Source organism: Bufo gargarizans, chromosome 10 (assembly GCF_014858855.1).
Source record: "Bufo gargarizans isolate SCDJY-AF-19 chromosome 10, ASM1485885v1, whole genome shotgun sequence".
Classification (NCBI taxonomy): Eukaryota; Metazoa; Chordata; class Amphibia; order Anura; family Bufonidae; genus Bufo; species Bufo gargarizans.
This window is the reverse complement of record NC_058089.1, coordinates 68,906,686-68,931,479: the sequence shown is the minus strand read 5'-3', so window position 1 is coordinate 68,931,479 and position 24,794 is coordinate 68,906,686. Positions and strand designations below refer to the sequence as shown.

General features: G+C 45.7%; 1 protein-coding gene across 2 annotated transcripts in view; it reads left to right on the top strand.

The window, feature by feature from the left end:
- Positions 1–24,794, top strand: part of VRK3 (VRK serine/threonine kinase 3) — a 254,135-nt gene that overhangs the window by 16,335 nt on the left and 213,006 nt on the right. Inside the window, exon 1 of one of the 2 annotated variants that reach the window (XM_044269694.1) lies at positions 4,647–4,770. The exons of the other annotated variant lie outside the window; for it this stretch is intronic. The gene's annotated coding sequence lies outside the window, so the exon portion shown is untranslated. Of the gene's footprint in view, positions 1–4,646; positions 4,771–24,794 lie in introns of those variants that run through there. 2 annotated transcript variants of the gene reach the window in all.

Genomic DNA, 24,794 nt, shown 5'->3' with positions numbered 1-24,794 from the left:
AAATTATCCAAACATGAAGTAGACATATGGGGAATGTAAAGTAATAACTATTTTTTGAGGTATTACTATGTATTATAGAAGTAGAGAAATTGAAACTTGGAAATTTGCAATTTTTTACCAATTCTTGGAAAATTTGGTGATTTTTTAAAAAAGATTTTTTTTTTACTTTACTTTACCAGTGTCATGAAGTACAATATGTGACGAAAAAAACAATCTCAGAATGGCCTGGATAAGTCAGTGTTTTAAAGTTATCAGCACTTAAAGCTACACTGGTCAGATTTGCAAAAAATGGCCAAGTCCTTAAGGTGAAATAGGGTCGAGTCCTTAAGGGGTTAAATATGACCCCCTTACTGTAGCCTTGATTTTATGTGTCCCTCTTACTTTACCCTTCTGATTTAATATGGCTACCACAATACCTCTCCTAATTAAACGACCCATTACTGTATTCCCTAATGGAATATGGCCTCCTACACTTTCCCCAGCATAGACACAGCGGATATAGATAAATCCAGCACTGGGCAGCCTGTAACGGAGGGCTGACTTGTCTGGGAAGGGGGTACGAGGCTGAAGTTGGTTTCTTATTCGTCCAGTTTCTTATTCACTGAAGTTGGTTTCTTATTCGGCAGTTTCTTATACATTACTATGACAAATGAACCTTTTTTCTCTTATTCCTCTGCAGTAAATTTGTTTTTTTCTACATAAATGTTAAATATTATTTGTGAACAATCAGATTAATAAAAAAAAATCTATATTATTTGTGTTTTTACTAAAAAAAAGCGATAGTGAAAAATGGATGAAAAAATATGCATTTTGAATAAGTAACTGAGGAATTTAAGGGGTTAAACGCTGTTGGGCCACTGATCTAAGGGTGGAAATAGAAAGAGTAAGGACCCCTCTATAATACCCAACTGTATCCAGCCTGGCCCAAACTGTGGATTGGCATTAAAATAGGTGCCAACCTTGCCAACTATATACATTTTCAACATTTTGAATAAGTAACTGAGGAATTTAAGGGGTTAAATGCTGTTGGGCCACTGATCTAAGGGTAGAAATATAAAGAGTAAGGACCCCTCTATAATACCCAACTGTACCCAGCCTGGCCCAAACTCTGAAATTCCTCAGTGTGAACGGGTCTCGCAGAGTTAACACTGATGCTATGTTCACTGGGCAGAATTAAACTCATGGGATTCAGCAGTGTGAACATACTCTAAATATACTAACCCATTTGTGTTTGTTTTTTCTTCTCATTTCAAATCTGTGTATCCTGTGGATTACTTCAGATTCAGTGGACTACAGTGACCAGCGTTTTTTTTTTTGTTTAATAATAATAAAATTGTTAACGAGGGCTTGTTAGAATGTTTTGTTTTTAGAACGTTTTTTTTTTATTTTTTTTATTTACTTTAAAGAGTCCATTACTAAGCCAGGGCTTAGAGTTAGCCACAAAAACAGCTAGCGCTAACCCCCAATTATTACCCCGGTACCCAATGCCACAGGGGTGCCAACTAGTACCAACAGGCCCAGAGCGCCAAAAATGCCCTCCTGGGCCTAGGCGGTAACAGGCTGGCGTTATTAGGCTGGGGAGAGGTTGTAACAATGGTCCTTGCCCACTCTGGTAACTCTAAGCCCCCGTTTAGTAATGGACTCAATTTTAAGACAGCTTCCACTACTAAGCCCGTAAAGTAATAAAAAAGAAAAAAAAATGTTTAAAACTTTTTATTTCAAAAAACAATCCCCCACAAGCTCTCATTAACCATTTTATTAACACAAAAAATAAAAAATAATAAAATAATGCTGCTCATCAATGTAGTCCACCAACTGAAGTAATCCACAGAATACACAGATCTGAAATGAGAAGAAAAAAACGCCAGAGAAAAATAGGTTAGTACATTTATTGTCACCTGTCTGCACATCTCCCACCTGTGCAGCACAACTACTACTCCTTAGAGTAAGGACATGCTGGGAGATGTAGTCATTTGCCCGCACATCTTCTACCCGAGGAACACAACTACAACTACAAAGTCCTGAGACTTTTTGTGCAACTTTTAAAAATGCTGTCAAAAGCAATTTTTTTAAGCTAGGTCTGACCTTGCTGATACTGGCGACTTTTTAAAAGGGTTTTGCCACTATTTTGACTTTTGAAGAATAGAATGTCCTACCAGGATATTTAACTGCGGGGGCAGATCTCCTGGGTACTGCTGTTTGTAAGGGGTCTCTTACTCCCCAATTGGGGGAATGTACCTAGTAAAAGTTAAGTTTTAATATTGTTACTGCTCCCCTTCGTTTTCATATTTTGACTTTTGCACTTGATAAATTCCTGACCACAGCAAAGTGAAAACTGAAAATTTTTAAAGTTAAGGCTGATTGGTTCTTTATGCTTACCCACAAAAGTCACACAAAAAACGGCATAGGCGCACATTTCACTTATGTAAGAAAAAAATATATACTCTAAATCCATTGTTAAATGTCCCTCATTGAGTTCTTGACATGGAGGTTTTTTTCCTTTCCAAAGGAGTAACAAAGGTCTCTTTTATAGGGTGACAACAAGCAATATTTTCTAACAATACAAAATGGCTTCAGGGGCCGGGCATTACCACAGCCGCGCTCATGCCTGAGTGGAATGGTGGGTGTTGGGGCTGTACAGCGCAGGGGCCGGGCATTACCACAGCCGCGCTCATGCCTGAGTGGAGTGGTGGGTGTTGGGGCTGTACAGTGCAGGGGCCGGGCATTACCACAGCCGCGCTCATGCCTGAGTGGAGTGGTGGGTGTTGGGGCTGTACAGCGCAGGGGCCGGGCATTACCACAGCCGCGCTCATGCCTGAGTGGAATGGTGGGTGTTGGGGCTGTACAGCGCAGGGGCCGGGCATTACCACAGCCGCGCTCATGCCTGAGTGGAATGGTGGGTGTTGGGGTTGTACAGCGCAGGGGCCGGGCATTACCACAGCCGCGCTCATGCCTGAGTGGAATGGTGGGTGTTGGGGCTGTACAGCGCAGGGGCCGGGCATTACCACAGCCGCGCTCATGCCTGAGTGGAATGGTGGGTGTTGGGGCTGTACAGCGCAGGGGCCGGGCATTACCACAGCCGCGCTCATGCCTGAGTGGAATGGTGGGTGTTGGGGCTGTACAGCGCAGGGGCCGGGCATTACCACAGCCGCGCTCATGCCTGAGTGGAGTGGTGGGTGTTGGGGCTGTACAGTGCAGGCAGATTTCACACTCAATGAAAATTTCTCCTTGTGTAATACAAAGATGCCCTTCCACACCAAAAAATATTAGCACTTGATTTTTGGCCACTACCTTTTTGGATATAATATAGGGGCCATTATTCTTCTAATTTGTTTCCTAACGTGAGTTACCAAATGGGCTTTAACCCCTTAAAATCACCAAAGTGCTGAAAATGTATATAGTTGTCAAGGTTGGCACCTGTTTTCCTGCCAATCCACAGTTTGGGCCAGGCTGGATACAGTTGGGTATTATAGAGGGGTCCTTACTCTTTATATTTCCACCCTTAGATTAGTGGCCCAACGGCGTTTAACCCCTTATATTCCTCAGTTACTTATTCAAAATGCTGAAAATGTATATAGTTGGCAAGGTTGGCACCTGTTTTCCTGCCAATCCACAGTTTGGGCCAGGCTGGATACAGTTGGGTGTTATGGAGGGGCCCTTACTCTTTATATTTTAACCCTTTGATTAGTAGCCCAACGGCGTTTAACCCCTTAAATTCCTCAGTTACTTATTCAAAATGCTGAAAATGTATATAGTTGGCAAGGTTGGCACCTATTTTAATGCCAATCCACAGTTTGGGCCAGGCTGGATACAGTTGGGTATTATAGAGGGGTCCTTACTCTTTATATTTCCACCCTTAGATTAGTGGCCCAACGGCGTTTAACCCCTTAAATTCCTCAGTTACTTATTCAAAATGATGAAAATGTATATAGTTGGCAAGGTTGGCACCTGTTTTCCTGCCAATCCACAGTTTGGGCCAGGCTGGGTACAGTTGGGTGTTATGGAGGGGTCCTTACTCTGTATATTTCTACCCTTAGATTAGTGGCCCAACAGCGTTTAACACCTTAAAATCACCAGTTACTTATTCAAAATGCTGAAAATGTATATAGTTGGCAAGGTTGGCACCTGTTTTACTGCCAATCCACAGTTTGGGCCAGGCTGGATACAGTTGGGTGTTATGGAGGGGCCCTTACTCTTTATATTTTAACCCTTTGATTAGTGGCCCAACGGCGTTTAACCCCTTATATTCCTCAGTTACTTATTCCTTACTTACTTATAAGTGCATATTTTTTCATCCATTTTTCACTATCGTTTTTTTCAGTAAAAACACCAATAATGTAGATTTTTTTTTATTAATCTGCTTGTTCACAAATAATATTTAACATTTATGTAGAAAAAAACTGATTTACTGAGAGGAATAAGAGGAAAAAAGGTTTATTTGTCATAGTAATGTATAAGAAACTGCCGAATAAGAAACCAACTTCAGTGAATAAGAAACTGGACGAATAAGAAACCAACTTCAGCCTCGTGAAGGGGGTCCAATCCCACTGTATGTGAGCCCTCAGATGTCTCTGTAAACAGCCCGATCACATTGTGCTTCCCTCCTACTTCAGACGCTGGCCAGCAGAGGGCGCACTGGTGCGTTCTCTGATATCTGCAATGCCCGCAGGTTTCAGTTTCTTTCTCGGGCTTGGGGTCACGTGTCAGTAAGGCGCTTCACCGTCGTGTGTATCGCTGGGCGGCTGGCTCCGGGAGCTGACGGGCTATCAGGTACAGGATTATGTTCACATGTCGCGGCTGTCTTCATGGTTGTGACTAGACGTTGTGTGTGTATTAGCAGTCACGTGTACTGCACCGTGTGTAATATACTCGCATGTGGAGGGTCTCTGCTCTACTGCCTTGCTGTTAGGGCTACCTCACTGGCAGCGGCCCGGATGTACCTGACCTCTGGGATATTGCTGCAGCTCTCTGTAGTGCCTCAGTAACATACCTCATAGTACCTCCGCGGTGTCCTGGAGCATACCTCATAGTACCTCCACGGTGTACTGGAGCATACCTCATAGTACCTCCACGGTGTACTGGAGCATACCTCATAGTACCTCCACGGTGTACTGGAGCATACCTCATAGTACCTCCACGGTGTACTGGAGCATACCTCATAGTACCTCCACGGTGTGCTGGAGCATACCTCATAGTACCTCCACGGTGTGCTGGAGCATACCTCATAGTACCTCCACGGTGTGCTGGAGCATACCTCATAGTACCTCCACGGTGTGCTGGAGCATACCTCATAGTACCTCCACGGTGTACTGGAGCATACCTCATAGTACCTCCACGGTGTGCTGGAGCATACCTCATAGTACCTCCACGGTGTGCTGGAGTATACCTCATAGTACCTCCACAGTGTACTGCGGCTGGAGTATACCTCATAGTACCTCCACAGTGTACTGTGGCTGGAGCATACCTCATAGTACCTCCACAGTGTACTGCGGCTGGAGCATACCTCATAGTACCTCCACGGTGTACTGGAGCATACCTCATAGTACCTCCACGGTGTACTGGAGCATACCTCATAGTACCTCCACGGTGTACTGGAGCATACCTCATAGTACCTCCACGGTGTACTGGAGCATACCTCATAGTACCTCCACGGTGTACTGGAGCATACCTCATAGTACCTCCACGGTGTACTGGAGCATACCTCATAGTACCTCCACGGTGTACTGCGGCTGGAGTATACCTCATAGTACCTCCACAGTGTACTGCGGCTGGAGTATACCTCATAGTACCTCCACAGTGTACTGCGGCTGGAGTATACATCATAGTACCTCCACAGTGTACTGCGGCTGGAGTATACCTCATAGTACCTCCACAGTGTACTGCGGCTGGAGTATACCTCATAGTACCTCCACAGTGTACTGGAGCATACCTCCATAGTACCTCCACAGTTTACTGCGGCTGGAGTATACCTCATAGTACCTCCACAGTGTACTGCGGCTGGAGTATACCTCATAGTACCTCCACAGTGTACTGCGGCTGGAGTATACCTCATAGTACCTCCACAGTGTACTGCGGCTGGAGTATACCTCATAGTACCTCCACAGTGTACTGCGGCTGGAGTATACCTCATAGTACCTCCACAGTGTACTGCGGCTGGAGCATACCTCATAGTACCTCCACGGTGTACTGGAGCATACCTCATAGTACCTCCACGGTGTACTGGAGCATACCTCATAGTACCTCCACGGTGTACTGGAGCATACCTCATAGTACCTCCACGGTGTACTGGAGCATACCTCATAGTACCTCCACAGTTTACTGCGGCTGGAGTATACCTCATAGTACCTCCACAGTGTACTGCGGCTGGAGCATACCTCATAGTACCTCCACAGTGTACAGCGGCTGGAGTATACCTCATAGTACCTCCACAGTGTACTGCGGCTGGAGCATACCTCATAGTACCTCCACAGTGTACTGCGGCTGGAGCATACCTCATAGTACCTCCACAGTGTACTGCGGCTGGAGTATACCTCATAGTACCTCCACAGTGTACAGCGGCTGGAGTATACCTCATAGTACCTCCACAGTGTACTGCGGCTGGAGTATACCTCATAGTACCTCCACAGTGTACAGCGGCTGGAGTATACCTCATAGTACCTCCACAGTGTACTGCGGCTGGTGTATACCTCATAGTACCTCCACAGTGTACAGCGGCTGGAGTATACCTCATAGTACCTCCACAGTGTACTGCGGCTGGAGCATACCTCATAGTACCTCCACGGTGTACTGGAGCATACCTCATAGTACCTCCACAGTGTCCTGCGGCTGGAGCATACCTCATAGTACCTGTAAGGAATATTCTTTTCTTTCCCGCTATTCTTACCCCTGGTACCAGACTTCAGTATTCAGCTTGATTTGATTCTTATCTGGCGCCAGAGAGAGCGACGTTGACACAAGACACTTCTGGTGTTGTCCAAAGTCACTCTGCATCTTTATTGATCTCGTCAGACATATATAGTCCTAATCTAATGACAGGATGTTTAACTTATCCAATCATAAAGTAACACACGTCTTGGGCTACTTTCACACTTGCGTTCGGGTGTCCGCTTGTGAGTTCCGTTTAAAGGCTCGCACAAGCGGCCCCGAACGCTTCCGTCCAGCCCTAATGCATTCTGAGTGGACGCGGATCCGCTCAGAATGCATCAGTCTGGCAGCGTTCAGCCTCCGCTCCGCTCAGCAGGCGGACACCTGAATGCTGCTTGCAGTGTTCAGGTGTCCGCCTGGCCCTATGGAGGCAAACTGATCTGTCCAGACTTACAATGGAAGTCAATTGGGGCGGATCTGTTCGAAGGTGACACAATATGGTGCATTTTTCAAACGGATCCGCTCCCTATTGACTTTACATTGAAAGTCTGGACGGATCCGTCTGAATACAAATTGTACTTTGCATTATAGGAGTGGATCCGTCTGTACAAATACCAGACGGATCCGCTCCAAACGCAAGTGTGAAAGTAGCCTTAGCCAGCTACATATTTCAGTTATCTTATCTTTTATGAGTCGAGGCTTTATGTGGGCAAAGTTCTTATGAAATAGTATTCCAAGAACCCTTTACCCTTATGTGTTCCTGTGTGCGTGATGTACTAATGTATAGACAGTGATGGCATTTAAAGCTTTATACACAAAATAGACTTTGGACTGTGGCTGGAGCATACCTCATAGTACCTCCACAGTGTACTGCGGCTGGAGTATACCTCATAGTACCTCCACAGTGTACCGCGGCTGGAGTATACCTCATAGTACCTCCACAGTGTACTGCGGCTGGAGTATACCTCATAGTACCTCCACAGTGTACAGCGGCTGGAGTATACCTCATAGTACCTCCACAGTGTACTGCGGCTGGAGCATACCTCATAGTACCTCCACAGTGTACTGCGGCTGGTGTATACCTCATAGTACCTCCACAGTGTACTGCGGCTGGAGTATACCTCATAGTACCTCCACAGTGTACCGCGGCTGGAGTATACCTCATAGTACCTCCACAGTGTACTGCGGCTGGAGTATACCTCATAGTACCTCCACAGTGTACTGCGGCTGGAGTATACCTCATAGTACCTCCACAGTGTACAGCGGCTGGAGTATACCTCATAGTACCTCCACAGTGTACTGCGGCTGGTGTATACCTCATAGTACCTCCACAGTGTACTGCGGCTGGAGCATACCTCATAGTACCTCCACAGTGTACTGCGGCTGGTGTATACCTCATAGTACCTCCACAGTGTACTGCGGCTGGAGTATACCTCATAGTACCTCCACAGTGTACTGCGGCTGGAGTATACCTCATAGTACCTCCACAGTGTACTGCGGCTGGAGCATACCTCATAGTACCTCCACAGTGTACTGCGGCTGGAGTATACCTCATAGTACCTCCACAGTGTACTGCGGCTGGAGCATACCTCATAGTACCTCCACAGTGTACTGCGGCTGGTGTATACCTCATAGTACCTCCACAGTGTACTGCGGCTGGAGTATACCTCATAGTACCTTCACAGTGTACTGCGGCTGGAGTATACCTCATAGTACCTCCACAGTGTACTGCGGCTGGAGCATACCTCATAGTACCTCCACAGTGTACTGCGGCTGGAGCATACCTTATAGTACCTCCACAGTGTACTGCGGCTGGAGTATACCTCATAGTACCTCCACAGTGTACAGCGGCTGGAGTATACCTCATAGTACCTCCACAGTGTACTGCGGCTGGAGTATACCTCATAGTACCTCCACAGTGTACTGCGGCTGGAGCATACCTCATAGTACCTCCACAGTGTACTGCGGCTGGAGCATACCTCATAGTACCTCCACAGTGTACTGCGGCTGGAGCATACCTCATAGTACCTCCACAGTGTACTGCGGCTGGAGCATACCTTATAGTACCTCCACAGTGTATTGCGGCTGGAGTATACCTTATAGTACCTCCACAGTGTATTGCGGCTGGAGCATACCTCATAGTGCCTCCACAGTGTATTGCGGCTGGAGTATACCTTTTATAGTACCTCCACAGTGTATTGCGGCTGGAGTATACCTCATAGTACCTCCCAGTGGTGTACCGTCAATATAGGCAGACCACGCACTGGCTATGGGGCCCGGCAAGGCTGCATGGCTCCGCCCCCTTTCCGACCTGACTACACGCTGCATCAGTAGAGATAATAAATACCGGCAATGGCTGATTATAATAAGCTGTTTGGGTCGGCAGCCCCTGGCACAGTGTCAATGAGGGGCCCATTGCCACCCCAAACGCCCCAGTGCCATTACATATTTACATTTTCATTTGGCACTATGTGCAGCACCTGGCTGGAAGGAAGGAGGGGGAGGAGAGTGAGCAGCCGCTTCCTCCAATCAGGTAGTAGCTCGCAGGGCCGTTTGAAGGAATTTGGGGGCCCCAAGCAAAATAGACATGGAGGCCCCCCCCCCCCTCCACGCCCTCCCCACCTTACGCACGCAAAGCCTACAGGAACCACAGTATAGCCATACAGTTTAAGTTCACCCACACTTTATATAAATAAAAAAGGAGGTTTACAGTGCAAATACTGTGGATGGCACTGTTTAGGGGGGAGATCTGTGGATGGCACTGTTTAGGGGAGGTCTGTGGATGGCACTGTAGGGGGATCTGTGGATGGCACTGTTTAGGGGAGGGGGGATCTGTGGATGGCACTGTTTAGGGGAGGGGAGATCTGTGGATGGCACTGTTTAGGGGAGGGGGGATCTGTGGATGGCACTGTTTAGGGGAGGGGGATCTGTGGATGGCACTGTTTAGGGGAGGGGGATCTGTGGATGGCACTGTTTAGGGGGGATCTGTGGGTGGCACTGTTTAGGGGGGAGATCTGTGGGTGGCACTGTTTAGGGGGGAGATCTGTGGGTGGCACTGTTTAGGGGGGAGATCTGTGGGTGGCACTGTTTAGGGGGGAGATCTGTGGGTGGCACTGTTTAGGGGGGAGATCTGTGGGTGGCACTGTTTAGGGGGGAGATCTGTGGGTGGCACTGTTTAGGGGGGAGATCTGTGGGTGGCACTGTTTAGGGGAGGGGGGATCTGTGGATGGCACTGTTTAGGGGAGGGGGGATCTGTGGATGGCACTGTTTAGGGGAGGGGGGATCTGTGGATGGCACTGTTTAGGGGAGGGGGGATCTGTGGATGGCACTGTTTAGGGGAGGGGGGATCTGTGGAGGGCACTGTAGGGGGATCTGTGGAGGGCACTGTAGGGGGATCTGTGGAGGGCACTGTAGGGGGATCTGTGGAGGGCACTGTAGGGGGATCTGTGGAGGGCACTGTAGGGGGATCTGTGGAGGGCACTGTAGGGGGATCTGTGGATGGCACTGTAGGGGGATCTGTGGAGGGCACTGTAGGGGGATCTGTGGAGGGCACTGTAGGGGGATCTGTGGAGGGCACTGTAGGGGGATCTGTGGATGGCACTGTAGGGGGATCTGTGGATGGCACTGTAGGGGGATCTGTGGATGGCACTGTAGGGGGATCTGTGGATGGCACTGTTTAGGGGAGGGGGGGGGATCTGTGGATGGCACTGTAGGGGGATCTGTGGATGGCAGCACAGATCCCCCTACAGTGCCATCCACAGATCCCCCTCCCCGACGCTCACAGCAGTATATTTATAAACTAATCAGTAACTACTTTAACTTTATTCATTGCTCATTGCTGAGCTCTTAACTTGGATTATTTGGATATCTCTTACTTTGTCTTCGCTCCGGTAACTAACAGCAGGCAGTGCAGGCGGCGCTCACTCACTGACGTCACGCGCCTGCGCCGCCTAGTATATTCTAACCCAGGCAAGGGGTTAGAATATACCATCGAATCTTCTGAGTTACTCTGTTTGGCCCCGTCCAGCTCGGGGCCCCAACCAGCTCGGGGCCCCAAGCAATTTCTTGTTTTGCCTGTCCCTTAGCGACGGGCCTGGCAGCTCGCTGCCTGATGTGCCCGCCCCTCTGTGATGTCTTTGGTGAAAGTTCGCTCCCACAGCTAGCAGCCCTGTATGATGGAGCAGAGCCGAGGGTCAGGGGCGGAGCCGGGGGGAAGAGGGTCAGGGGCGGAGCCGGGGGGGAAGAGGGTCAGGGGCGGAGCCGAGGGGGAAGAGGGTCAGGGGCGGAGCCGAGGGGGAAGAGGGTCAGGGGCGGAGCCGAGGGGAAGAGGGTCAGGGGCGGAGCCGGGGGGAAGAGGGTCAGGGGGCGGAGCCGAGGGGAAGAGGGTCAGGGGCGGAGCCGAGGGGCATGCACAGACCTTTTAAAAATGTGAAACAAAATAGAAACGGATCTGTTTGTCCGTATGACAGACGGATCCGTTCTTGCAATGCATTTGTGAGACGGATCCGGATCAGTCTACAAATGCTGTCCGTTTGCATGCAGATTGCTGGATCACTCTGCCGCAAGTGTGAAAGTACCCTAAAGCTGAGCTCAGTCTTTGCGATCCGTTTCATGTATACATACAGTGGCATACTTCATCATAGTACTTCCACAATGTACTACAGCTGGAACGTACCTCGTAGTACCTTCAGGTCAAATCACAAAGACCCTAACTAAGGGCAACATAAATAAGTGACTGATTCGCTTAGCAAAATGCCAGGTCACTTTCTGTAATTGACCCAGTCAATCTGCCAACATCTTGTATTGAAAAGCTCCAGCTGATAATGATGAGTCATGAATATTCATGAGCTCCTGACTCTTCCCACCTACCTGCTGCCGAATGACTGTTATTTTCCATATGAATCAGCAGCAGGTGGGCATGGGAGTGGCTATAGCTCTGAATTAAATATACGCTGGACTCAATGACATCATGCTGGACTCAAATCAGCTCATTAGCATGCGGCATGTGGCATCTTTGTGTGTATATTATGAGGTAACCATCTGTCACACCAGTAAGTGAATACATCTAAGGCACTTTTTAGTAGTTAATGATTGTATATAATTAGTTAGATTATAATCAAATATCCACATGACAGGTTCCCTTTAAGGACTTAGGACGTACCGGTACGCCATGTTTGCCGAGTCCGTGAAGGGAACCTGTCACCGGGATTTTTGGTATAGAGCTGAGGACATGGGTTGCTAGATGGCCGCTAACACATCCGCAATCCCCAGTCCCCATAGCTCTGTGTGCTTTTATTGTGTAAAAAAATTATTTGATACATATGCAAATTAACCTGAGATGAGTCCTGTCCCTGACTCATCTCACATACAGGACTCATCTCAGGTTAATTTGCATATGTATCAAATCTGTGTTTTTACACAATAAAAGTACACAGAGCTATGGGGACTGGGTATTGCGGATGTGCTAGCGGCCATCTAGCAACCCATGTCCTCAGCTCTATACACAAAAATCTCAGTGACAGGTTCCCTTTAAGGACCCATGACGTACCGGTACGTCCTAACTTTAAAACGACATTGCGGCGCGGCGGGGGTTAATCGGTACAGGATGTCCGCTGAAATCATTCAGTGGGCATCCTGTCACAACACCGGGGGTGTCATGTGACATCAACCTCCTCATCGGCGATCGCAGCAAACCGCAGGTCAATTCAGACCATGCGGCTGTAGGGGGGACCCGATGGCATGGAGGGCAGCGTGATGCCTTCCTTAGCATCAGCGCTGCCTTTCGGTGACGAACACACAGTATTACTCATACAGCCAATGCATTCCAATACAGAAGTATTGGAATGCATTATAGAGGGGATTAAAAAAAAGTTGAAAAAATAAAGTTTCCCCGCCCCCCCCCCCAAAAAAAAATTAAAAGTTTCAAGTAAAAATAAACAAAAATGTCATTTTCCCCAAATAAAGTAAAAAATAGGGGGGGGGGGGAGTATACATATTAGGTATCGCCGTGTCCGTATCGACCAGCTCTATAAACATATCACATGACCTAACCCTTCAGTTGAACACCGTAAAAAATAAAAACTGTGCTAAATAAACAATTTTTTCCATTTCGTCCACCATGACGGCTCTACTATGAGATTGACCCTTGACCTCTGTAGGGGCAGGAACACACACCACCCACTCTCACCCTCAGTGTTTCCTGTCCCTACGGGGTCAACTCACAGAGAGCCCTCCTGATGGAGGTGAAGAACGTTTTATTATTTTAAAAATACCTGAGGATTTGTGTCCTCTTCCTCTTCCCTCCTGCGGTCCAGTCCAAAGCAGGGCAGAGGATACATGTGGAGCCGATCTCATTCCTGTCTGCAGGAGCCTGCATCTCTCCCACAGCATCGGTCCCCCTTCCCTACATTGAGGAAGCTGACCGCACGAAAGCAGGAGCATGCTGCACGCCGACTCCTGTAGGAAGCCTCAGCACTACACTCTGCTCTCGGCCGGCAGGAGGCGGAAGGGGCGGAGCTTGGATCGGAGCGCACTGTGATGACGTCAGACGCCGTGCTGACTATTTGAAGCCCCCTCGGCTACTCCAACAGTGAGTTCCCCTGTGGGGAAAGGACACATGATGTATCATTTTTTCTTGACTTGTCTATTGATACCTGGCTGCTCCTCTCTTATAGGGAGTTAAAGAGCCCAGAACAAGAACTAAAGTTCAGAGATGTGCGACTTGTAGCAAGAGGAGTCTGGTCGAGGTTACTCTTGGTACAGAAGATTGCATACTTATTTGTGTTTTCTTTTCATTAAAGGCTTTTTTAAGTTCATTTGACCAACTATTGAGGTACGATGGGGGTGATTTGTCCCTATTTATGATTGAATAAAATCTAGATACTCCATGCTGAAGGGGGTCTCTATTTAATACTATTTTGGTGAGGTCATTCTCAATCCTCGCTACAATAGGCTTGGGGGTTCAATACCGCTATCTGCTTCTGCAACTAAGTACCGTATTTTTCGCCCTATAAGACGCACCTAGGTTTTTCGGGAGGAAAATAAGAAGAATTTTTTTTTTTTTAACCAAAAGGTGTGCTTTTTGTGGGTTTGGAACTAATGGTGGTCTGTGGATGGCACGATTACTGGGGATCTGTGAATGGCACTGTTACCGGGGGGATCTGTGGATGACGGACCCTGTTACCGGGGGGATCTGTGGATGACGGACCCTGTTACCGGGGGGATCTGTGGATGACGGACCCTGTTACCGGGGGGGATCTGTGGATGACGGACCCTGTTACCGGGGGGGATCTGTGGATGACGGACCCTGTTACCGGGGGGATCTGTGGCTTACACTGTTATATATGTGCCATCCACAGACCCCCCCCCCCCAGCCCATAACTGTCCACAAAACTGTCATCCACAGATCCTCCCCTTCCCCCCGCCACTCCAGTATACAAATATAACATGTCTTATTCAATTAAAAGGGATTAAAGGGACTCTGTCACCAGTTTCTAACCCCCCCTTTTAAAACTATTGTTCTCTCCATGGTGCCCTTGTGATTACAAAGCTGTTGTTATAAGATAAATCCGCCGTCTAGTTTTGATAAAAATAGCTTTTATCTAACCTGTCAATCTTCTGGATAAGGTGCCCAGGGCGTTTCTGAAGGTCTGAATCTGCCGCTCGCCGCCGTTGGTGCCCAGCTCCTCCCCTGATCCTTTCAGCGCCGCCTGAATGTAAAGAAATCCTCCTCTGGCTCTCCTCAGTGCCCGCCCTTCTTTTCAAAGATCCCGCGCGTGCGCACAGGCCTGTGCCTGATGCGCCCGTGCGGACTTTTAGATTCTGCCTCGTTGAGTGAAGTGCGCATGCGCGCAGGGGAGGAGCTGGGCACCAACGGCGGCGGCGGCGGCGAGCGGCAGATTCAGACCTTCAGAAACGCCTGGACACCTTATCCAGAAGATTGACAGGTTAGATAAAAGCTATTTTTATCAAAACTAGACGGCGGATTTATCTTATAACAACAGCTTTGTAATCACAAGGGCACCATGGAGAGAACAATAGTTTTAAAAGGGGGGGTTAGAAACTGGTGACAGAGTCCCTTTAAACATGCTCCCTCACTCCTAATATTACCGTACATCCTAACAGCTTCTGTACAATTACAGGACCTTTGATGACGTCACTCCGGTCATCACATGGTACGTCACATGATCTTTTACCAACGGTGACGTACCATGTGATGACCGGAGTGACGTCATCAAAGGTCCTGTTCCTGTAATTAATGCTCACCACAGGTCCTATTCAACAAAGGAGACAGAAGGAGATGCCGGGCCGCGATCAAGTGGACTAAGGTGAGTTAAAAAATTTTATTTTATTTTTTAACCCCTCCAGCGCTAGTTTACTATGCATTCTGTATTCAGAATGTATTATTTCCCCTTATAACTATGTTATAAGGGGAAATAATACAATCTACAGAACACCGAACATGGGTACCAAACATGCGCGATCTTTTTCACGCGAGTGCAAAACGCATCACAATGTTTTGCACTTGTGAGGAAAAATCGCGGGTGTTCCCGTAACGCACCCGCACATTTTCCCGCAACTCCCGTGTGAAAGGGGCCTTAGTGTGGAGGTATTGGCTGTACCCATACAATTGTGGTGTGAGCCATCCCTCCAGACTTAGCCTGATGAGTCCATCTTGTGGTAGGTTGCCACGATTTTAATAAATACAAAATAAAGTATTCCATTAGGATGCCCTCCCATATTTTTCGATATCTGGGAGACAGAGACCACCATTATTTCTTGGTCTGGTCAGTATGTTATAAGAGAGTCGATTCTGTCCCTTTTTCCATACAAACGAGAGATTTGCCCTTTTTAATGGCGAAGGAAAAGCTTTTGGGTATTTCTATGGGAATACTTTTTAAGAAATAAAGAATTCTGGGCAGTGTAATCATTTTAAAGGGGTTGTCCGGGTTCAGAGCTGAACCCGGACATACCCTTATTTTCACCCCGGCAGCCCCCCTGAGCCTAGCATCGGAGCATCTCATGCTCCGATGCGCTCCAGTGCCCTGCGCTAGATCGTGTGTAGCAGTGTGTTTGGTGACGTCACCGGCTCTGAGGGGCGGGCTTTAGCTCTGCCCTAGCCGTTTTACTGGCTAGGGCAGAGCCAAATCCCGCCCATCAGTGCTGGTGACGTCACCGGGGTTCCTGTCAGCCCCATGGAGAGCCCGGTTCGTCACCGGAACTCTGAAAAATGCCTTTGCCCTGCGCGATTTAGCGCAGGGCAAAGGAGAGCATCGGAGCATGAACTGCTCCGATGCTCATGTCAGGGGGGCTGCCGGGGTGAAAATGGAGGGATGTCCAGTTTCAGCTCTGAACCCGGATAACCCCTTTAATGAGATTCACTCTACCAAACCAAGTAACAATCTGATTTGACTTTTTGAATTAATGGGTTGAAATTTAAACTATATAAAAGGTGGTGGCTGGTTTTAAGCTACTGATTTTAAATGGTTCCAAGTCTGATTGTTTAAGTTTACATAACATTTTTTGGCTTTTGAGATTTATTTTAAAATAAGAAAACTTGCCAAATTAATTTATTTCTTTAAGTAGGTGGGGAACAGAGATCACAGGATTAGAAATAAAGAATAAAATGTCGTCAGTATAAGCTGCGGATCTATGTATCATTTTTTTCGTTCCTAGGACCTTGATTTTCTAATTTTGCTGGATTTTGGCAAGCAGGGATTCCAAGCATAATATAAATAGTAGTGGGGACAATAGGCAACCTTGCCTTGTGCCCTTTTGGATCGTGAAGGGTTATGAAGCTATTCCATTAACTAACACTTTGGCAGTGGGGGTAGAATATAGTGCTTGAATCCTTTTAATAAAAGTGTCAGGGAGTGAAAATCTGGAAAGGGAGGCCATAAGAAAATTCCAATGAAGCCTATTAAGGCTTTTTCTGCGTCAGAAGACATCAACGCAGAAAAATCATACATCATATTCTATAGCTAATAGAGCTTTCATTATGTTATCTTTGGCCTCCTCCCCCGGCATGAAACCCACCTGTTCAGGATTAATAATACTAGATAGTATTTTTTGCAGTCTGCTTGCCAAAATTTTTGTATATATTTTGAGGTCATTGTTTAATAACGAGATTGGTCTCGTAGCTATTTTCTTATTACTAGGCTGCACTACTGTGCAGCCTAGTATCGGTTAGAGAACCTGGCACACTCCGCTCTCAGCACGTGCCATGTTCTCCTCAGCAGCACAGTAGAGAGGGAGGCAGTCCCTCCCTCCCCACTGTGCTGCTGCCAATGAGAAGAGAGAGGAGAATGAGGGGAGGGGCTGTGGCCACTGCGCCACCAATGAAGATAATTAAACCATTAATACAAATGTAATCTACTGGTGATGGGCAAAGCGATTCGCTGAACTGCGGCAATTAACTCCTCAGGTGCGGCACCTTAAGGGCTTAATTGACGGGGGGTCGCATCGCCCTGTCATAGAGACCGAGTATGTGATACTGCCGCCACCTATAGCTTACATTTGTATTAATGGTTTAATTATATTAACCCCTTAAGGACTCAGCCCTATTTCACCTTAAGGACTTGGCCATTTTTTGCAAATCTGACCAGTGTCACTTTAAGTGCTGATAACTTTAAAACGCTTTGACTTATCCAGGCCGTTCTGAGATTGTTTTTTCATCACATATTGTACTTCATGACACTGGTAAAATGAAGTAAAAAAATAATAATTTTTATTTATAAAAAAATTCAAAATTTACCAAAAATTTGTAAAAAAATTAGCAAATTTCCAAGTTTCAATTTCTCTACTTTTATAATACATAGTAATACCCACAAAAATAGTTATTACTTTACATTCACCATATGTCTACTTCATGTTTGGAACATTTTGGGAATGATATTTTATTTTTTGGGGATGTTACAAGGCTTAGAAGTTTAGAAGCAAATCTTGAAATTTTTCTTACATTTTTAAAAACCCACTTTTTAGGGACCAGTTCAGGTCTGAAGTCACTTTGCGAGGCTTACATAATAGAAACTGCCCAAAAATGACCCCATTCTAAAAAATACACCCCTTAAGGTATTTAAAACTGTTTTTACAAACGTCGTTAACCCTTTTGGTGTTCCACAAGAATTAATGGAATATAGAGAGACAATTTCAAAATTTCACTTTTTTGGCAGATTTTCCATTTTAATAATTTTTTTCCAGTTATAAAGCAAGGGTTAACAGCCAAACCAAACTCAATATTTATGGCCCCGAGTCTGTAGTTTACAGAAACACGGGGAAACTTTTTTTTTTTCCAACTTTTTTTTCACTTTATTTTTTGTCCCACTTTGGGACTTCAACTTTTGGGGGTCTAATCCCTTATACAGTGCATTGGCTGTTAAGCTGTCTGACATTAGCGATGTGCCAATGTCAGCTGAACATAACTATATTAGTGCCATATCACTGCCTGCCACAGTTATTGAGAAAAATTTCCTTTTATAATATGCTAATTGGCCTCTAGGAGCGAGGGGAGGTTCCGTTTGCCCACCTCTTTTCACGCCCTTCTTCTGATTGTCAGGGCCAGGGCAGCGCTGCTCCCCTCCCGCTGACCATATCTACTAAGAAAATAGCACACCTGCGCTGTCCCATTCAGTATTCGGCGCAGGCGCAGTGAGGGAAGGATGGTCGGCGGCTGCTGCGCGAACAAGTGGATTAAGATGAGTAAAATTATTATTATTTTTATTTTATTTTTAACCCCTCCAGCCCTATTTAACTTAGCATTCTGTTTTAGGCCTCTTTCACACTTGCGTTGTCCGGATACGGCGTGTACTCCACTTGCCGGAATTACACGCCGGATATGGAAAATCCTGAAAGCATTTGAAGATGGATCCGTCTTCAAAATGCTTTCAGTGTTACTGTGGCAGCCAGGACGCTATTAAAGTCCTGGTTGCCATAGTAGTAGTGGGTAGCGGGGGAGCAGCATACTTACAGTCCGTGCGGCTCCCGGGGCGCTACAGAATGACGTCAGAGCGCCCCATGCGCATGGATGACGTGCCATGCGATCACGTCATCCATGTGCGTGGGGCGCCCTGACGTCACTCTGGAGCGCCCCGGGAGCCGCACGGACGGTAAGTATACTGCTCCCCACTACACTTTACCATGGCTGCCAGGAATTTAGCGTCCCGGCAGCCATGGTAACCATTCAGAAAAAGCTAAACGTCGGATCCGGCAATGCGCCGAAACGACGTTTAGCTTAAGGCCTGATCCGGATCAATGCCTTTCAATGGGCATTAATTCCGGATCCAGCCTTGCGGCAAGTGTTCAGGATTTTTGGCCGGAGCAAAAAATGCAGCATACTGCGGTATGTTCTCCGGCCAAAAAACGTACCGGTCCGGAACTGAAGACATCCTGATGCATCCTGAACAGATTTCTCTCCATTCAGAATGCATTAGGATAAAACTGATCAGGATTCTTCCGGCATAGAGCCCCGACGACTGAACTGTATGCCGGAAGAAAAGAACCCAAGTGTGAAAGAGCCCTTAAGAATGCTATTATTTTCCCTTATAACCATGTTATAAGGAAAAATAATTACATCTACACAACCTTGAATCCAAACCTGAACTTCAGTGAAGAAGTTCGGGTCTGGGTACCACATTCAGTTTTTTATCACGCGCGTGCAAAACACATTGCACCCGCGTGATAAAAACTGAACAACGGAATGCAATCGCAGTCAAAACTGACTGCAATTGCGTAGCTACCCGCGCGGGTTTGTCGCAATGCGTGATGCCCGTCTGAAAGAGGCCTAAGGCTACTTTCACACTTGCGGCAGAGTGATCCACCTGCCAGATCCGCCGATCTGGATGTGAATGAAAGCATTTGTGAGACTCATCCGGATGCGGATCCATCTCACAAATGCATTGCAAAAACGGATCCGTCTCTCCGCTTGTCATGCGGACAGATGGATCCGTCTTCTATCTTTTTACAACTTTTTTTTTTACCGGTCTGCACATGCGGATCCGGCATTCCAGTATTTTGAATGCCAGATCCGGCACTAATACATTCCTATGGAGAAAAATGCCAGATCCGGCATTCCGGCAAGTCTTCAGTTTTTTTTCGCCGGAGATAAAACCGTAGCATGCTGCGGTTCCGTCCTGATCAGTCAAAAAGACTGAACTGAAGACATCCTGATGCATCCTGAACAGATTTCTCTCCATTCAGAATGGATGGGGATTTGCCTGATCAGTTATTTTCTGGTATAGCGCCCCTGTGACGGAACTCTATGCCGGAAAAGAAAAACGCTAGTGTGAAAGTACCCTAAAATATTACGTTTAAATCCCCCCTTTCCCAATTTTACATATAAAATATATAAACAATAAATAAACATATTACATAGCGCTGCGTCCGAAAAGTCCAAACTATTAAATTATAAAAAAATATTTCCTATGCGGTGAGCGCCATAACAGAAATGAATAAATAAAAACCATGAGATTCGCCATTTTTTAGTCACCTTGTCACTCCCAAAAATAGGATATTACTGTTCTATTATGGGCCGAACGTTTCATAAAATGCAAAATGCACGTTTTTTTTTTTTTTTTTTTTTTGTTTTCACGTGGTATTGAGTATCGCAATACTTTTTTATGGTGACAAGCAAATAAATATTTTGGTATTGAGACAACCCTACGCCGATCTGATTGGCGTAGCGTTGTCACGATACCAAAATTTTGATTCGGTTTCGATTTGGCGACTAAAAATTAAATTTGGCTCCTAAATTTTTCAGTTCAGGAGCCAATGGCTACTAGGTATTTTTTTTAGTCTGGAGCACTGCCCCCTTTCCCAATTTTACATATAAAATATATAAACAATAAATAAATAAACTATTAAAATAAAAAAATGCGGCGATTCGCCATTTTTTAAAAAGCGGAATGCATGTGGCTTTTTTGTTATATTTTTTTTTGCGTGGTGTTGAATGGTATTGAGTATCGCAATACTTTTTTATGGTATCGAAACAGAGTCAAAATTTTGGTATCGCAACAACTCTACCCTGAAACTACAGACAGTTTCCTGCATTAGTTTCTTAGCAGTGGTGGTTGCTGTCTGGTTTTGGACGGGGTAGGCTTCTGGCCACCCAGAGAACAAGTCTATCACTACTAGCACATATTGAAACCCTTGGCATCTGGATGTGGTCGATTTGGATCCTTTGGAATGGGATCAGTGCCCTGGAGAGGCACTTGGTGGGCGTGGGTTCAGTCCTGCCTGGGTTGAATTTGGCACAAATGAGGCAAGACTAGGTATGTCTTACCAGGACTGGGAGCTAATTGCTAAAGACGAAAGGGCAAAAATACCTGTGGAGACAAAAAGCTGGTCTGCAATTATAGGAAGCGTTTGATTGCTGTAATAGCCTATATAGGCTTTTCTATTCATTATTGAGAAGGGTATGAATAATTTTGGACTGGACACGTTTTTCTCAAATGTAAATAAAAGCTGGAAAATGTTTTTTTTTTCCCCACAATAATGCCTCTTGTACATCGTCTTATTATCTTTTGGGAGACACCCATGTCATTTCAAAAAATTACTTGCTGGTTGAATAAAAGTAACTAAGTCAAAATTTGCCAGGGGTATGAATAATTATGGACAGCACTGTATGTCAAACAAAATTGTACCAATAAAACCGTCGCCTCATCCCGCAAAAAATGAGACCCTACATAAGAAAATCGCTAAAATATATATATAGCTCTCAGAGAACATGGGAGACACCAAAACATAATTTTTTTATTTCAAATATGCTATTGTTGTGTTAAAGTGAAATAAATAAATAAAAGTGTACATATTGGGTATCGCCGTGTCCGTAACAACCTGCTTTATCAAAATAGCACATGATCTACTCTGTCAGATGAATCTTGTAAAAAATTCAAAATAACTAAATGGTGCCTCACAAAAAACGTAATATAGAGCAATAAAAAAATCATATGTACCCCAAAATAGTACCAATAAAACTGTCACCTTATCCCCTAGTTTCCAAAATACAGTTTCTACTGTCAGGGCGCATCAGGGGGGTTTAAAATGGGACATGGCAAACCAGTCCAGCAAAATCTGCCTGCCAAAAGCCATATGGAGCTCCTTTCCTTCTGCTCCCTGCCGTGCACCCTTACATCAGTTTACGACCACACGTAGGGTGTTTCTGTAAACTGCAGAATCACGGTAATAAATATTGAGTTTTGTTTAGCTGTTAACCCTCAATGTGTTAAAGAAAAATTTGGGGGGTAAAGTCGGGATTTTTTCATAAAGGTGGAATATATTGACTCAAATTTATGACTATCGTGAAGTACAATCTCAGAATGGCTTGGATAAATAAGTGTTTCAAAGTTATTACCACATAAAGTGACACATGTCAGATTTGTAAATTTTGGCCTGGACACTGGGGCATCAATGACCCTTGGTCATGAAAGTGAAATGCATGTTCTATTGGGCTCAGATCAGGTGACTGACTTGGCCATTCAAGAATATTCCACTTCTTTGCTTTAATAAACTCCTGGGTTGCTTTGGCTTTATGTTTTGGGTCATTGTCTATCTGTATTATAACGCCGACCTATCAGTTTGGCTGGATTTAAGCACACATTAAGTCTCTGAAAACCCCAGAATTCATCCGGCTGCTTCTATCCTGTGTCACATCATCAATAAAAACTAGGGACCCAGTGCCACTGGCAGCCATGCAGGCCCAAGCCATCACACTGCCTCTGACGTGTTTTACATATGATGTGGTATGCTTTGGATCATTAGATGTACCATGCCTTCGCCATATTTTTTTCTTTCCATCATTCTGTTAGAGGTTGATCTTGGTTTCATCTGTCCAAAGAATATTCTTCCAGAAGTGTGCTGTTTTTTTTTTTAGATTTTTTTATTTTTTCCCCCCGCAAAGTCCAATCTAGCCTTCTTATTCTTGAGACGTATGAGTGGCATGCACCGAACAGTGAATCCTGTGTATTTTCTTTCAGGCAGTCTTCTCTTTATGGTAGATTTGGATACACCTATATCCTGGAGAGTGTTGTTCACTTGGTTGGCTTCCATGGGCATCCAGGTCTTTTTACATTGTTGAGGTCACCAGTGCTTGCTTTCTTTGTCAGGAAGTACCAAAATGTAGATTTTGCCACTCCTAAGGGTCCACTCACACATCCGTATGTGTTTTGCGGAGTCGCAAAACACAGACACTGGCAATGTGTGTTCCGCATTCCACAAGAATAGGACCGGATGTGGACCCATTTTGCAGACATGTGAATGAACCCTTAGGCCCATTTGACACGGGCGAGTTTTCCATGCGGGTGCGATCCGTGCGGCGAACGTATGGCACCCGCACTAAATCCTGACCCATTCATTTCTATGGGGCTGTGCACATGAGCGTTGTTTTTAACGCATCACTTGTGCGTTCAGTTGAAATCGCAGCATGCTCTATATTATCCGATTTTGACGTGACGCAGGCCCCATAGAAGTGAATGGGGTGTGTGAAAATCGGATGGCATCCGCAAGCAAGTACGGATGCCGTGCGATTTGCACGCACAGTTGCTAGGAGACGATCGGGATGGAGACCCGATCATTATTATTTTCCCTTATAACATGGTTATAAGGGAAAATAGCATTCTGGATACAGAATGCATAGTAAACCAGCGCTAGAGGGGTTAAAAAATAAATAAAAATAATTTAACTCACCTTAGTCCACTTGATCGCGAAGCTGGCATCTCCTTGTGTCTCCTCTGCGCTGAACAGTGACCAGGACCTGGGGTGAGCTGCTCCATTAAATACCGGTTAAGGACCTTCGATGACGTCACTCCGGTCATCACATGGTACGTCACATGATCTTTTACCATGGTGATTCATGTGATGACCGGAGTGACGTCATCGAAGGTCCTTAAAGAGGACCTTTCACCTAAAAAATTTTGAACTAAGACTATAGCGTTACTATAGCGTTACTTAGCAGAGGAGACACAAGGAGATGCCGGCTTCGCGATCAAGTGGACTAAGGTGAGTTAAAAAAATTTTTAACCCCTCTAGAGCTGGTTTACTATGCATTCTGTATTCAGAATGCCATTATTTTCCCTTATAACCATGTTATAAGGGAAAATAATACAATCTTCAGAACATCAATCCCAAGCCCGAAAGAGGCCTTATAGTGTAGCAATATTTCGGATGTTTTTTTTTTCTGTTTTCGCAGATGAAGGCTTGTTTCACCTGCATGGAGAGCTCCTTTGACCGCATGTTTACTTCTCTGCAAAATCTTCAAAATGCAAGCACCACACCTCAAATCAACTCCAGGCCTCTTATGTGCTTAACTGTAAATCAAATACACCCACACCTGCCCATGAAACAGCCTTTGAATTAATTGACCAATTACTTTTGGTCCCTTTAAAAACAGGGTGCCACATATAAAGGAGCTGAAACTCCTAAACCCTTCATCCAATTTTAATGCGGATACCCTCAAATGAAAGCTTTATGTCCATGTCCATTATATAACTAGAACTCAAATATGTTTTAGTAAACAGGTCATAAAAACAATTTTTTTTGTGTCCAAATATATATGAACCTAACTGTATATATGGTGACATGGCTGCATAGGCATGAAACAGTGAGACTATATAGACGTCTACTGTACTTGTCGATGGCTGGAATTATGTAAAAAATTATTTTTTATTGATCTTGTGACAGGTCTCTGGCCTCTTTGTGCCAAACGCAAATTGGTAACTTCCATAAGCTTGAATGAGAGTTGCATAAATGGTGTAGCCCCGGAAACTTTTTGGTTTACATAACTCTCGACAGCCTCCTGGCATCCCCGGGTCAGGATAAAGAGACCGGAGAGAGGGCTCCTGTTGCATCTGCCGGCAACGTTGTATGCGTTGATGCCGGCGGATTAACCCTTTCACATACTGCGGTCCGCGCTGACAAAACTGAACTATTTTAGGGTACAT